This window comes from Bubalus bubalis, chromosome 12, assembly GCF_019923935.1.
Source record: "Bubalus bubalis isolate 160015118507 breed Murrah chromosome 12, NDDB_SH_1, whole genome shotgun sequence".
In the NCBI taxonomy this organism is placed as follows: domain Eukaryota; kingdom Metazoa; phylum Chordata; class Mammalia; order Artiodactyla; family Bovidae; genus Bubalus; species Bubalus bubalis.
In genome coordinates this window covers 17,857,338-17,874,520 of record NC_059168.1, presented here as the reverse complement: position 1 = coordinate 17,874,520, position 17,183 = coordinate 17,857,338, and positions in this window count along the sequence as shown.

Below are 17,183 nucleotides of genomic sequence, written 5' to 3'. Positions count from 1 at the left end.
TGGAGTTGAGAGTATTTGAAAAGACATGTCAAGCACCCTTCTTGTCACATGATTTGGGGATGATACATAATATTCACATGACATTTCTAGTTATGTTAACCTTCATTACTTCATCACAAAGCCCGTGTTTTTCAAGTTTTCACACTGTAAAGATACTGTTTTTCCCATTACTTACTTTAGTCTTTGGAAGTGCGTTACTAAGTCTAGTCCACCCTCAATGTAATAGGGAGAGAGAATTAAGCTTCACCTAAGGGATTCCTTTTACTTAATAGATACATTTTCACTTAATTCAATTATTGTTCAACTATTGTTAAATGGTTTTTCAATAAATACGGAATAATTCACAGTTTTTTCTACTTCCTCTAGACCAGGAGATCGGTTTGAGGATGCTCATTGCCAGATTGTTTGTATAATTGAAATGTTGAAAATATTTACATGCCCATAACTATGAGAGTGATAAATTATAGTATCTTCAAACTATGAAGTATTATAGGCAGTCACAGTTAAGAACAAATCTATTAATTAACATTGATTGAGCTAAAAACCATATGAAAGCTTAAATAAGTTAGAATGAGGGATAGAGTAACATTTATTTATGTAAAGATTTAAAAGCACATAGTACAGTACTATATAGCCTTCATGAAGACATGTATTTTTAAGAAATTGTCTTTGAATGAATGATATGTATATAATTCAAGATAATGAAAACAATGAATTCATCAACAATTAGAGGATATAAGCAAAAAAAAAAATGAAAGTGAAAGAGGAGAGTGAAAAAGTTGACTTAAAGCTCAACATTCAGAAAACGAAGATCATGGCATCTGGTTCCATCACTTCATGGCAAATAGATGGGGAAACAGTGGAAACAGTGGCTGACTTTATTTTTGGAGGCTTCAATATCACTGCAGATGGTGACTGCAGCCATGAAATTAAAAGACTCTTACTCCTTGGAAGGAAAGTTATGACCAACCTAGACAGCATATTAAAAAGCAGAGACATTACTTTGCCAACAAAGGTCTGTCTAGTCAAGGCTACGGTTTTTCCAGTGGTCATGTATGGATGTGAGAGTTGGACTGTGGAGAAAGCTGAGTGCAGAAGAATTGGCGTTTTTGAACTGTGGTGTTGGAGAAGACTCTTGAGAGTCCCTTGGACTGCAAGGAGATCCAACCAGTCCATCTTAAAGGAGATCAGTCCTGAATATTCATTGGAAGGACTGATGTTTGAAGATGAAACTCCAATACTTAGGCCACCTGGTGCAAAGAACTGACTTATTTTAAAAGACCCTGATGTTGGGAAAGATTGAAGGCAGGAGGAGAAGGAGACAACAGAGGATGAGATGGCTGGATGGCATCACCGACTCGATGGACATGAGTTTGAGTAAACTCTGGGAGCTGGTAGTGGACAGGGAGGCCTGGCATGCTGGAGTCCTTGCGGTTGCAAAGAGTCAGACATGACTGAACGACTGAACTGAACTGAACTGAACTGAAACAAAAAACAAACAAACAAACAATTGTTTCATGTGAAATAATTTTACTGAGGGCTAGATTTCATCACAATAATCCAGTTTGGTGGCTTTGAAGTTAAATTTCGTCTATAGCATGAACAATGTTTTTATTGTAATTCTTGGCTCTATTTCCTCAGATGAAGAATGATGAAAATTCTGAGTGCTTAACAATGACAAAAGTACTCAATACTTTTTGTGTCTATAGCAATTTAGGTGTGCATATCAAAGCTTTTTGCAGTACTTAGTTTATTGTAACTGGTGTACTCCAGGACTGTTCAGAGCTGAAAGGCAATTATCATTCACATCCTCTTCTTCTCTGTCCTCTCCCCCTCTCTTTCTTTCTCTGAGCAATCCTCTACTTTGGTGTTTCTGTAACCTCTTCTGTACAACTCTGGTTTACTGGCTAGCAGAGCACACCTCCCACTGCCATCTTATATCCTGCTTTTTACTTTTGTTCTAGTTTTTGGTTGGTTGGTTGTTTTTGTGTTGTTTTGTTGTTGTTTTACTTTCACTTCTTAAGCTCAGTATCTTGATTTCAATTTTAATCACCCCTATTTAGGAACCTAATTCTTATGTGTGACCATATGTCTTGGTATTCTTGACCCTGGCTCTTCATAGCATCACCATGGTTTACTAGTGCATATAAACCCTCTTCCATCCTTTGTGAAACTATGACTCAAAAATATCCATATATGTATAATAGTTTCCAAAAAGCTATTGTAAAGATCGTATATAGAATCGTGGAACTGTTAGAATGAAATTCAGAAATGAAGTCTTCGGGAAGACCACATCTGGAAGGTGGTTCTGGATTTACAAGGCCTCTAAGGAATTTGACAGTAGGATTTGGGTTTTGGTTATAGCAAGACTCAAGACTGCCAACACAATTACTTCATTCTGTTTCTTTGACAAGCAACTTACTTCTCATCTTACCCCATAGTTTAATTTTCTCATGCTATGTACATGGCTTTGATTTTTCCAGTCTCTGATTTTTCTGCATGGTATTTTCCAGCTTCTTTTCTTAACACCAACTGGCAAAATCTCCTTATCTTCTTTTATTTTGTAGCAAGAAAGTGGGAGAAGGGTAATGGTACACATAAGCTTTGAGACAGTACATCCAGGCACACCGCCCACAAGCCCACCTGAGCACTGACTGTCCTTGAATTAGGCTCTCCTCACTTGTTTGTCAGCTGCCTGTATGCAGCAGGACAAGTTATAAGATATTCCTTCTTAGCGGTAGCCTGAGGAAAAATCTGTTTCCCTTATAAAAAGTGAACTGGGCAGTAATTACAAGCAACCCAACTATGCCAGCACACATCTTTCCTGACAAGCATCATGTCTTCAAGATGTACATGTGGAAAATTCTTCCATGTTGTCTGTGTATCAGTAAGTTGGGCATACTTCTGTTCTAGTTATTTTCAAAGATTTTGAGAATATCCATGGCTGGAGTAAGTAAATAGAATGTGATACTGCATGTGGTGTGATTTGAGGACTACAGAAATGCCTTCCACCTACCCTCCAAACCACCCCTCCCGCCCCAACCAAATCTTTAGATTTTCTTCTGTTGGATTAAGATTCCCTCACACCCTTGGGCTATGGAGTTTATCTCTAAGAGTACACCTATCAAAATAGTAGTAAAAGCTTCCTGACAGAGGGGGCTGAACATTCTTTTCCTCTTTGCAACCATATATTTCAGTGCTTTCCTGGATTATGTTTAGCATTTATCACACTGTTTACTAGTAGCTTCCTGGTCTGCGAACTACTGAGAACAGAAATCTCATTTTACTTACCTATATGTGCTCAGAATTTTATTACAGTGCTTGGCTTATACATTTCACAGTTAATGTGTGTTGAATTGAATGCAATGAAAGAATAACTAAAGAATCTGCAATCCCTCACTAATGCTTTTAACAAGATTTAGCTTAATAGATTAGCTATGCAAGTGTGCATGGAGAAAAAGACCAGAGTAAGTTTTGATGGGCTTCATGTAGACAGGTCTGAACTCAAATTCAAAGAGGGTTGTTCCATGAGGGGCTTTTAAAATCCTTAGTATAGCAGGAGATATTCAGAACTAGGAAACAGTCAGGGGTCAAAATAAAAGGATATGGAAAGATTTTAAATATTTTAAGTTTTAAAATATTTTTAATATTTTACTTTTAAAGTTATTTAAAACTTTAATTTAGAATTTTAAAAATATTTAAAATTTAAAGCTATTTAAAGCTATTTTTAAAAAGTATTTTAATTTTAAAGCTATTTAAAAATTCTGAGATCTTGGTTTTATTAGGAATTTGCAAGTCCAGAGATTTTAATATTGAAATATTTTTCCCTAATTAAGCTGCTGCTTCTTCTTTTTTTTATAGTTCAGAAAGTATATGCCGGCAATCAATCACAAAAAAATTATCCATATTGATAATTCTAGAGTATTGATAATTTCCAGGCTATTAACAAAGTTGAAATTAGGGCATTAAAAAACAAAAACAAAAAAACACAGAAATAAACAATTTCCTTAAATACACAGGAAATTGACTTTGATTTTTTCTTTGACTTATTTTGGTCCTGTTTTTTTTGTTGTTGTCATTGCTCTTGGTTTAAAAAAGGGTGGCACACCTGTATGTCAATCCACCTTTCCAAATCAAGATCCCAATTAATTACTATTGACATGTTTTACAATCATTATTATGTCAACAGACAGTTAAGACATTAAATTTTCTTTGCTCTGTCAGATGTTGGTAGCATTTTACTATGGATAATCTTTAATTATTTAACACTGTTTATGCTTGATTAATGTATCACCGATAAAATTTGTTAAATAATGGGCTAGGTGATAAAAGGCTGCTCTTAAATCTACAATATAAAATGAAAAAAATTCTCATTTCTGTAAAAAAAAAATGTACTTTTACCAATCTATTTTGTTTATTTAAATGTGACAATGTCATTTCAGTGTCATCGATTTCTACCTTTGATAATAATGTATTTACTTTTTATAAACATTAATGTCAGGTAAGAAACTGCATGTGTATGCTTTTGAAGTTCTTTGGAAAAGTCTTCTTTTGAGAGTGAGAATGAAACTACTTTAGTCGCCAATTATATTTTTGACATTGAAGAGCTCAAAAAGTACACAGTATTCTTTTGGAAAGGAACTGATATTGGATATTTAAAGAATCATTTCCCTAGCTAACATCTCTACATTTATTATTGTAAAAGCAATGCATATATATCAAAGGGTTATATTTTAAATACTACAAAATAGAGAATAAGCCCTTCAAGCTTTAAGATATTTATCTCTGGAAATATCTAACATAAAATTGTTAGGAAAATGTATTGATAAATTGAGATACACTTTCTGGAAGATATTTTAACCTTTACTTCAGAAAGGATTCATACTTTTTAATTCAATAGTAAGCATGGCTCTCTTTTATGTAAAAAGAAATCAAAAGAACTTTTTAATTTGTTTGTAGTAAATTCAGAGTAGTTTAAAAAATGTCAAGGGATTGACAACTCATCATGTTACAAATATATACTCTTTTTCAGTATCAACCATTTCAAGAGTGCTCAGTGTTTCCTACTTATGCTCCCACTTAGTCCTAATAATATGCTTTCTATCTCCATTATTTCATTAAAGCTTTTTACCAAAGAACTCTTAATTATATGAACTAAGGACTCATTTTCTTTATTGTCCTTAATGTTTTTGTGACTGGGAGACTTAGAACTTTTCTGCTCTTTTGGAAAATATCTTCTCCCTCGCCCTCCAGAATAGTATACAGCATTGTCCTTTCATCTCCCTGATTCTCCAGACTCCCAAGTAAGCATCCTTTCTTTTACTTCTCTGGGAAGGCTTTCCTTCAGGACTTTAGATGCATTATCTCATTTAATTCTTGCAACTCTACAGGGTGTTTTAGAGCTCAAGTGTTTGTTTCCCTGGTGTTTTAACACTACCATAAATTATAATTAGTCTATCATCTCTTAGAAACTGTTTCTTTCCATGTTTTTTTGCTCTCTTGTCCAACATGTGTGCAGCTTAGAAATTAGCAAATGCTCTGAGTGAGTAAAGTGGTAAATATAAGACTCTTTATTAAGTTTAACACTTTATTAAGTTTCCTTTCTCTTAGGGATCATGGTCCTTCAAGTTTTAACTTCCTTGGTTGTATTCTGTTGTGTGCAAAGCTATTTTTAAAATATTTTTATTCAATTTCACAACAGTTCTGAGTAGAATATTTGGTCTGATCCAAGCTGTTCAGGCAAGACTGGAAAGGAAACTTCTCAGCACTGCCACTCAAGTGGCAATCAGATAATTCTATCTTATTGATCTATGATGGGATCAGATGATTGTGCCAGGTTATATACCAATACAGCTTTTTTAGAAAATCTTATGTATTTCCTACCCTTCAATGATCAATTGAGTCAAACAGTTGATTTCTATTCCTTGCATGCCTTAGTTGATTTATGTTTTGGCACAAGCTTCTTATCTCATCACAGATTGTAAAAAAAAACAACAAAACAAAACAAAAAACAGTTCACTGACCAGCTGTCTAAGGACTTCACTAGTTACAGGATCAGAAAATGAAGCACAATATAGCCAAGTTACTAGCTGTAATTAGTAACTTACTGTTTAATTTGTTGAGGATTCTCTTTTGTTGAATGTCTATCTTGAGACAAAGATTTATGAGTTCAGCAAAGCTCTAATAACTATGTATAATTATTCTTAAAATTCTTGGTAATTTTCACATTATTTCAGATTTAAAAAAATATAATGGAACAGCTTTACTTCCTCCTGTCATAAAGTCTTGTTTCTTCTTTTTGAAACACATCTCTATCCTTCAGTGTCAATGTTAGTCAGGACTTAACCTCTCTTTTCACCAGTATCATACAAAACTCTTACCGTTTAAATTGTTCATATTCTGATTGCTGTCCTTCCCTCTCCATATTTATTATGAGCCCTAATCTGTCTCCTGAGTTTGCCTTCCATATTGTGGACTTATATGTCTTCTGCAAGCACATTATTCTCTATATATCTTATTTTATGTATATTTAAACTGAACTCTTTATTTACTTTCCAAATCCCAAACTTATTTTCTTACTGAAATAGCTCTGCTATCCATTTTCTTAATCAAGTTAGAACAAAAATAACAATGACATCATAGCTATAGTCCTTTCTCTCCTGCAACACCTAATGCTCTCCCAATTTCACTTGAATCTACCTCCTAGATATTTCCTAAGTTTTTCCTACCATTCTTACTCACTATTGTCACTAAAGTAATTAAACTATGTTCTCTTACTTATCTTGCTAAAATGCTCTCAAAAGCGTTGTCCTTAAGTGAGTTCTTGCATTTCTTTCCATCAACATATAGCAAGAGAAATATTTTATTTTATTTTTTTAATTTAAATTTATTTATTTTAATTGGAGGCTAATTACTTTACAATGTTGTATTGGTTTTGCCATACATCAACATGAATTCACCAGGGGTGAACATGTGTTCCCCATCCTGAACCCCCCTCCCACCTCCCTCCCCGTACCATCCCTCTGGGTCATCCCAGTGCACCAGCCCCAAGCATCCTGTATCCTGCATTGAACCTGGACTGGTGATTTGTTTCTTATGATATTATACATGTTTCAATGCCATTCTCCCAAATCATCCCACCCTCGCCCTCTCCCACAGAGTCCAAAAGACTGTTCTATACATCTGTGTCTCTTTTGCTATCTCACATACAGGGTTATCATTACCATCTTTCTAAATTCCATATATATGCGTTAGTATACTGTATTGGTGTTTTTCTTTCTGGCTTACTTCACTCTGTATAATAGGCTCCAGTTTCATCCACCTCATTAGAACTGCTTCAAATGGATTCTTTTTAATGGCTGAGTAATACTCCATCATGCATATGTACCACTGCTTTCTTATCCATTCATCTACTGATGGATATCTAGGTTGCTTCCATGTCTTGGCTATTATAAACAGTGCTGTGATGAACATTGGAGTACACGTGTCTCTTTCAATTCTGATTTCCTTGGTGTGTATGCCCAGTAGTAGGATTGCTGTGTCATAAGGCAGTTCTATTTCCAGTTTTTTAAGGAATCTCCACACTGTTCTCCATAGTGGCTGTACTAGTTTGCATTCCCACCAACAGTGTAAGAGGGTTCCCTTATCTCCACACCCTCTCCAGCATTTATTGCTTGTAGATTTTTGGATAGCAGCCACTCTGACTGGTGTGAAATGGTACCTCATTGTGGTTTTGATTTGCATTTTTCTGATAATGAGTGATGTTGAGCATCTTTTCATGTATTTGTTAGCCATCTGTATGTCTTCTTTGGAGAAACGTCTGTTTAGTTCTTTGGCCCATTTTTTGATTGGGTTGTTTATTTTTCTGGAATTGAACTACAGGTGTTGCTTGTATATTTTTGAGATTAGTTGTTTGTTGCTTCGTTTGCTATTATTTTCTCCCATTCTGAAGGCTGTCTTTTCACCTTGCTTATAGTTTCCTTTGTTGTGCAGAAGCTTTTAATTTTAATTAGGTCCTATTTGTTTATTTTTGCTTTTATTTCCAATATTCTGGGATGTGGGTCATAGAGGATCCTGCTGTGATTTATGTCGGAGAGTGTTTTGCCTGTGTTCTTCTCTAGGAGTTGTATAGTTTCTGGTCTTACATTTAGATCTTTAATCCATTTTGAGTTTATTTCTGTGTATGGTGTTAGAAAGTGTTCTAGTTTCATTCTTTTACAAGTGATTGACCAGTTTTCCCAGCACCACTTGTTAAAGAGATTGTCTCTAATCCATTGTATATTCTTGCCTCCTTTGTCAAAGATAAGGTGTCCATAGGCGTGTGGGTTTATCTCTGGGCTTTCTATTTTGTTCCATTGATCTATATTTCTTTCTTTGTGCAATACCATACTGTCTTGATGACTGTGGCTTTGTAGTAGAGCCTGAAGTCAGGCAGGTTGATTCTTCCAGTTCCATTCTTCTTTCTCAAGATTGCTTTGGCTATTCGAGGTTTTTTTGTATTTCCATACAAATTGTGAAATTATTTATTCTAGCTCTGTGAAAAATACTGTTGGTAACTTGATAGGGATTTCATTGAATCTATAGATTTCTTTGGGTTAGTATGCTCATTTTCACTATATTTATTCTTCCATTCCATGAACATGGTATATTTCTCCATCTATTAGTGTCCTCTTTGATTTCTTTCACCAGTGTTTTATAGTTTTCCTTATATAGGTCTTTAGTTTCTTTAGGTAGATATATTCCTAAGTATTTTATTCTTTTCATTGCAATGGTGATCCTCAATGGTAAAAAATTGAAAGCATTTCTCCTAAAGTCAGGAACAAGACAAGGGTGCCCACTTTCACCACTACTATTCAACATAGTTTTGGAAGTTTTGGCCATGACAATCAGAGCAGAAAAATAAATAAAAGGAATCCAAATTGGAAAAGAAGAAGTAAAACTGTCACTGTTTGCAGATGACGTGATACTCTATATAGAAAACCCTAAAGACTCCATCAGAAAATTACTAGAGCTAATCAATGAATATAGTAAAGTTGCAGGATATAAAATCAACACAGAGAAATCCCTTGCATTCCTATACACTAATAATGAGAAAATAGAAAAAGAAATTAAGGAAACAAGAGAAATATTTTAACATTCAAATGTTATTATATCATTCAGTTGCTCAATGTTCTTCAATGCATTATCCATGGAGAAGAAGTCCAGTTATCTTCAAATGTCTTCTAAGACCTTCATTTAACTTCCAAACTCTTTATTTCCCATTCACATTTTATCTTTTAGTCAGGCAGATTTTCTGTCCATTTAAAGACAAATGCTACTGCATCTAAGCCTTTTATTTCTTTCTAGGGCTTTTTCAAAATGTGCTTTCTGATTATGGTATCTATCTCTAGCTTTATTTCCAGATTAAAATAATCTCTTTAGACATGTATAGAACACTATCTGTAATATGAACCATACACTCCCATCATATGGGATACTGAATTGTATTGGGTTGGCCAAGAAGTTCTTTCAGGTTTTTGGAGGATGTGGCAAACTCAAACAAACTTTTTGGCCAACCCAATATTTGTTAATTTACTAAGTCAATGCATACCATGAAATGTACATTAAATAAGAATGTAATATACTCAATAAATTAATCAAAATGTAAATAAAGTTATATCTTAGCTTTATGTATTCAGAGAATATTAAGAGAGCTGGAGATTTTCCAGGAAGAGATCAGGAGTTTGACAAACTCCAAATCTCACTACTGGTTGCCAGAATAACCTGGTCTCAGTTGTTTTCTTTTCATTACTTTTCATTTCTGGATGCTATTAATTGAATGTAATTTCCAGAGGATTACCAGCCAAGGAAGTGCCCAATATAAGTATGCTACAGAAGCAAAGAAAGTAAAACTGTTACTTCCTTTACTATTTTTTGTTTATTTTGTATTTTTTTAAACAAAATACAGCCTGATCGAGGTATCATTCATATACTATCCAATTCACCCACTTAAAATATACAATTCAGTAATTCTTTTTAGTATATTCACAGAGTGGTGGAACAATCACTATTACCTAATTTTAGAATATACTTGTCCCCACTAAGTGGAATCCTGTACTCATTAGCAGTCAATCCCTTTGCCTCACCCCACTTCACCAATTCATTCTGAGGCCACTACTAAGCTAATATCAAAACAAGTCTAGGTAGGCTAAATAAAGGCCCCCAAATAGATTGAGCTCCTACCTGAAAACAGTAAATTTTATCTTATATGGAAAAAGAAACTTTCTGATATGTTAAAGTTATTGAGATGAGGACATTCTCCAGGTTATCTGGGTAGATGCTAAGCTGATCACAAATGTACGTACAGGAAAGAAGCAGATGGAAACAGAAAATGATGTAATGAGGAAAGCAGAGAGCTTTGAAGATGTTACATTGATGTCTTTGAAGATAGACAGAGGGGCCTTAAGCCAAAGTATTTATCTCTATAAGCTGGAAAAGGCATTGAAACAAATTCTCCCCAAGTGCCTTTGGAGGGAGTGCAGTCCTACCAACAGCACAGTTTTGGCCCAGTTTAATTGATTTTGGACTCCTGACCACCAGAACTGTTAGAAAATAAATTTGTGCAATATTAAGCCACCAAGTTTGTTATGAGTTTTTAGAGCCATTATAGGACACTAATATAAAGACAAGACATTACAAGAAACGAAAACTATAGGCTATGTTTTGCAGGAGATCAGGGTTCAATCCTTGGTTTGGGCAGATTCCCTGGAGAAGGGAATGGCTACCCATTCCAGTATTCTTGACTGGAGAATTCCATAGAGAGAGGAGCCTGGTGGGCTACAGTCCATGGGGTTGCAAAAAGTTGGACACAACTGATCATCTAAGCACTCACAGTGTCATAGTTAGTGATGAAAGGCTGAATATTTTCCCCTTTAAGATCAAGAACATACAAAGATATCTGCTTTTACCACCTTTATTCAAATTGTACTAGAAATTATAGCTGGAGAAATTTGGCAAGAAAAATTAATAAAAGCATCTAATTGGGAAAGGAAGAAATAAAACTATCTTTCTTTATAGATAAAAATGTCTTGCATATAGAAATTCTTAAGGAATCTACCTGAAAACTATTAGAATAAAAATTCCTAACTTAATATGCATAAAAATGACTCAAAATTATTTTAAAATCATATGAATTACAATTGTCTACATTTTTAAGGGTTTAAACAGTAAAAATCAGACTTAAACCTAAGATCATTTCCTCAAAGAGCATTTATGTATAGAAGAAATATATGATCTGATGACCTTATAAACAAACATTTTTCATAATTAAAAGTTTGAAGACTTACACTGTCATACAACACAGAAAAACATGAGTTACAGGAGGTAGATGAATTTGATAGTTTCAAGTAATTAGGATCATAAGTCCAAAATCTAAATGAAAAGTAATCCCAACAACAAAAAATAAGTCATAATAGGGTTTAAAAATTTTTTTTTTGCCCCAGTGCCAAACATATGGATGTGTGTAAACACTTGGTTGACTGACTCTTCTTCCACATGTCTTTAAGTCATGTGACCATAACACTGTCTACTGTGTTAAATAATGGAAATGTACTTTAATGGAAAAGGCATAATAACTAGAGATTTGAAATCCAGGACTAGAACCTTCATTCTCCCTGGTCTAAAGGTAGAACTTTAAAAATGTCACTTAATTTTGTCTTACCTTTAATCAAATGATAGTAATGATTGTTCTTTACCTGTATCAAAGTAACAGAAACTGGGCATGTATGATATATTTTAAGCTGTTGAGAAAAGTACTTGATACATTCCACATAATAAAATCTTAATCAGAGAGACTTCATTTGGCTTTAGAAGAGTCCTTTCTGTTTTACGGCATTTGCTTCATTCATTTTTTTTTTTTCCTGAGAAAATGAGAGATTTATTGCCTCTTACATCTTTACACCATAGCAAAAGGTTGATTTTATTTATTATATTTTATATGTACTTATTTGTACCCAATCTTTCTCATAAAGGACAAAAGATGTCTCATTTCATCAAAATAACTACCAATATTTGAGAACTTACTACTGGCCAGAAACTTTAAAAACTTTGTTTTGAATCCTTAGTACAGTTACATGAGATAAGTAATATTTCCATTTTACAAATCAGAGAGGTGGAGTACACAAATATTAAGTAAGTTTTTAGATCAGACTGAAGTTAATTTCAAGGAAGGGCATGAGATTTATAAGGCAAAAGGCCAACTTGTCTACACAACATCTTAGGAAATTTTCAGTGAGGGCAGTTTTGCTGTCAAGATTGTCTTTGCAGGCCCACTAGTTTCAGCCTAAAGTCATCTGAATTATTTTTTAGAGAGGGTACTAGGTAAAAATATAAAATAAGCAATGAGATATATACTTCTGAAGCTCAAATAAGAAGAATGAGTTGGAGATGTAGTAACTGGTCACCAGACTTACAACTCTTTTGCACTCATGCGTGATAAGTCACTTTAGTTGTGCCTGACTCTTTGAGACCCTATGAACTGCCAGTCTCCCCTATCCATGGGATTCTCCAGGCAAGATACTGGAGTGGGTTGCCTTGCCCTCCTACATGGAGTCTTCCTGAACCGGGTATTGAACCCATGTCTCTTATGTCTTCTGCATTGGCATGCTGGTTCTTTTCCACTGGTGCTACCTGGGAAGACCTAAAACTCTCTTATTTTCTTTGGAAACAGAAAACAAACATATTTTTCCCAAATTGTTTTTGGGAAATGTATAAATATAAAATGTGGAGAAATATATTAGAAATAAGTTATTTAAGCAAATCTGAGATTAACCCAATATAAACCTTATATAAACCAAAATTTCATTTACCCATTTAAACTTCATTAAGATTTATATTTTATAGGGGACTGGTGCACTGGGACAACCCAGAGGGATGGAATGGGGAGGGAGGAGGGAGGGGGGTTCGGGATGGGGAACACATGTATACCTGTGGCGGATTCATTTTGATATTTGGCAAAACTAATACAGTTATGTAAAGTTTAAAAATAAAATAAAATAAAATAAAAAAAAAAGATTTATATTTTATATCTTAATGACCATGGCTCAGATCATGAACTCCTTATAGCCAAATTCAGAATTAAATTGAAGAAAGTAGCGAAAACCACTAGACCATTCAGGTATGACCTAAATCAAATCCCTTTTGATTATACAGTGGAAGTGATGGATAGATTCAAGGGATTAGATCTGATAGACAGAGTGCCAGAAGAACTATGAACAGAGGTTCAGGACATTGTACAGAAGGCAGTGATCAAGACCATCCACAAGAAGAAAATGCAAAAAGGCAAAATGGTTGTCTGAAGAGGCGTTACAAATAGCTGAAAAAAAGAAGAGGCTAAAGGCAAAGGAGAAAAGGAAAGATACATCCATTTGAATGCAGAGTTCCAAAGAATAGCAAGGAGAGATAAGAAAGCCTTCCTCAATGATCAATGCAAAGAAATAGAGGAAAACAATAGAATGGGAAAGACTAGAGATCTCTTCAAGAAAATTAGAGATACCAATGGATCATTTCATGCAAAGATGGGTGCAATAAAGGACAGAAATAGTATGGACCTAACAGAAGCAGAAGATATTAAGAAGTGGCAAGAATAAACAAAATTATACAAAAAAGATCTTCATGACCCAGATAACCACAACAGTGTGATCACTCACCTAGAGACAGACATCCTGGAGTCCAAAGTCAAGTGGGCCTTAGGAAGCAGCACTATGAACAAAGTTATTGGAAGTTATGGAATTTCAGTTGAGCTATTTCAAATGCTAAAAGATGATGCTGTAAAAGTGCTGCACACAATATGCCAGCAAACTTGGAAAACTCAGCAGGCCACAGAACTGGAAAAGGTCAGTTTCTTTCCAATCCCAAAGAAAGGCAATACCAAAGAATGTATTGTAAAAACTACTGCACAATTTCACTAATCTCACACACTAGCAAAGTAATGCTCAAAATACTCCAAGCAAGGCTTCAACAGTACATGAACGAAGAAATTCCAGATGTTCAAGCTGGATTTAGAAAAAGCAGAGGAACCAGAGATCAAATTGCCAGCATCCACTGGATCATTGAAAAAGCAAGAGAGTTCCAGAAAACCATCTACTTCTGCTTTATTGACTATGCCAAAGACTTTGACTGTATGGATCACAACAAACTTTGGGAAATTCTTAAAAGAGATGGGAATACCAGACCACCTGACCGGCCTCCTGAGAAATCAGTATGCATGTCAAGAAGCAACAGTTAGAACTGGATATGAAACAATGGACTGGTTCAAATCGGGAAAGGAGTACGTCAAGGCTATATATTGTCACCCTGCTTATTTAACTTATATGCAGAGTACATTATGTGAAATGCCAGGCTGGATGAAGCACAAGCTGGAATCAAGATTTCAGAGAGAAATATCAATAACCTCAGATATGGAGATGACACCACCCTTATGGCACAAATTGAAGTGGAACTAAAGAGCCTCTAGATGAAAGAGGAGAGTGAAAGTTTGGCTTAAAACTCAACATTCAAAAAACTAAGATCATGGCATCTGGTCCCATCACTTTATGGTAAGTAGATCGGGAAACAATGGCAACAGTGACAGACTTTAATTTTTGTGCTCCAAAATCACTGTAGATATGACTGCAGCCATGAAATTAAAAGATGCTTGCTCCTTGGAAGAAAAGCTATGACCAACCTAGACAGTGTATTAAAAAGCAGAGACATTATTTTGCAATCAAAGGTCCATCTAATCAAAGATATGGTTTTTCCAGTAGTCACGTATGGATGTGAGAGTTGAACTATAAAGAAAACTGAGCACCAAAGAATTGATGCTTTTGAACAGTAGTGTTGGAGAAGGCTCTTGAGAATCCCTTGGACTGCAAGGGACTGCAGTATTTAACCAGTCCATCCTAAAGGAAATCAGTCCTGAATATTCATTGGAAGGACTGATGCTGAAGCTGAAGCTCCAATAGTTGGCCACCTGATATGAATAACTGACTCATTTTAAAAGACCCTGATGCTGGGAAAGATTGAATGCAGGAGGAGAAGGGGAGGACAGAGGATGAGATGGTTGAATGGCATCACTGACTTGATGGACATGAGTTGCAGTAAGCTCCGGGAGTTGGTGATGGACAGGGAAGCCTGGCATGCTGTAGTCCATGGGGTTGCAAAGAGTTAGACATGACTGAGTAGCTGAACTGAACTGAAGATTTATGTACTCAAAATGGGAAATTGAAAAAATAAGTAGAAAAAAGTCCCTTTAAAGTTAGGAAATTTCATGTCCTTATTGAGCCATGTCTGGAAAATAACTAAAAAGCTATTTATAGTGCCTTTACAAAAGGGGATGACAGAGGATGAGATAGCTGGCTGGCATCACTGACTCAATGGACGTGAGTCTGAGTGAACTCCGGGAGTTGGTGATGGACAGGGATGCCTGGCATGCTGCAGTGCAAGGGGTTGCAAAGAGTTGGACACGACTGAGCGACTGAACTGAACTGTTACAAACATCTCCCCAAATAACATTACGTCACGGGAAAAGAGTGGAAGCTGCTGCCATGTCTGACTCTTTGTGACAGCATGGACTGTAGCCCACTAGGCTCCTTTGTCCATGAAATTTTCCAGCCAAGAATACTGGAGTGGTTTGCCATTCCCTTTTCCAAGAGATCTTCCCAACCCAGGCATGTAACCAGTGTCTCTTGTTTCTCCTGCTTTGGCACATGGGTTCTTTAACCAACTGAGCCACCAGATCCCATAGATGTAAATAAAATGTTGACATTTATCACATTGCCTTAAGGAAGACAATATGGATGATTACATAAAATAGTTTACTGTTATTTTGTCTACCCTGACATAAATATCTCAAACTATTATATGTCCTTTAGCTTCTTTCCCTTTAGCTTCTAAAGGCAAAGGAGAAAAGGAAAGATACACCCATTTGAATGCAGAGTGATAAAGAATAGCAAGGAGAGATAAGAAAGCCTTCCTCGGTGAACAGTGCAAAGAATTAGAGGAAAACAATAGAATGGGAAAGACAAGAGATCTCTTCAAGAAAATTAGAGATACCAAGGGGATATTTCATTCAAAGGTGGTCAAAATAAAGGACAGAAATGGTATGGACCTAACAGAAGTAGAAGTTATTAAGAAGAGGTACACTGGGATGACCCTGGGGGATGGGATGGGGAGGGAGGTGAGAGGGGGTTTCTGGATGGGCAACACATGTGAGCCTGTGGCTGATGCATGTCAATGTATGGCAAAAACCACTACAATATTGTAAAGTAATTAGCCTCCAATTAAAATTAGTAAAAAAAAAAACAAAAAACAAAAAACAAATAAACAAAAAAAGAAGACGTGGCAGGAGAACTATATAAAAAACATCTTCATGACCCAGATCACCATGATGGTGCAATCACTCACCTAGAGCCAGACATCCTGGAATGTAAAATCAAGTGGGCCTTAAGAAACATCACTATAAACAAAGCTAGTGGAGGTGATGAAATTCCAGTTGAACTACTTCAAGTACTAAAAGATGATGCTGTGAAAGTGTTGCACTCAATATGCCAGCATATTTGGAAAATTTAGCAGTGGCCACAGGACTGGAAAAGGTCAGTTTTAATTCCAAGCCCAAAGAAAGGCAATGCCAAAGAATGTTCAAACTACTGCACAATTGCACTCATCTCACACGCTAGCAAAGTAACGCTCAAAATTCTCCAAGCCAGGCTTCAACAGTAGGTGAACCATGAACTTCCAGATATCCAAGCTGGATTTAGAAAAGGCAAAGGAACAAGATATCAAGTCGTCCAAATCCCTTGGCTCATGAAAAAAGCAAGAGAGTTACAGAAAACCATCTACTTCTGCTTCGTTGACTACCCCAGAGCCTTTGACTGTGTGGATCACAACAAACTTTGGAAAATTCTTAAAAGAGATGGGAATATCATAGCACCTGACCTACCTCCTGAGAAATCTGTAAGCAGGTCAAAAAGCAACAGTTAGAACTGGACATGGAACAAAAGACTGGTTCCAAATCAGGAAAGGCTTACATCAAGGCTGTATATTTTCACCCTGCTTATTTAACTTATATGCAGAGTGCATCATGTGAAATGCCAGAATGGATGAAGCATAAGCTGGAATCAAGATTGCCGGGAGAAATATCAATATCTTCAGATATGCAGATGAGACCA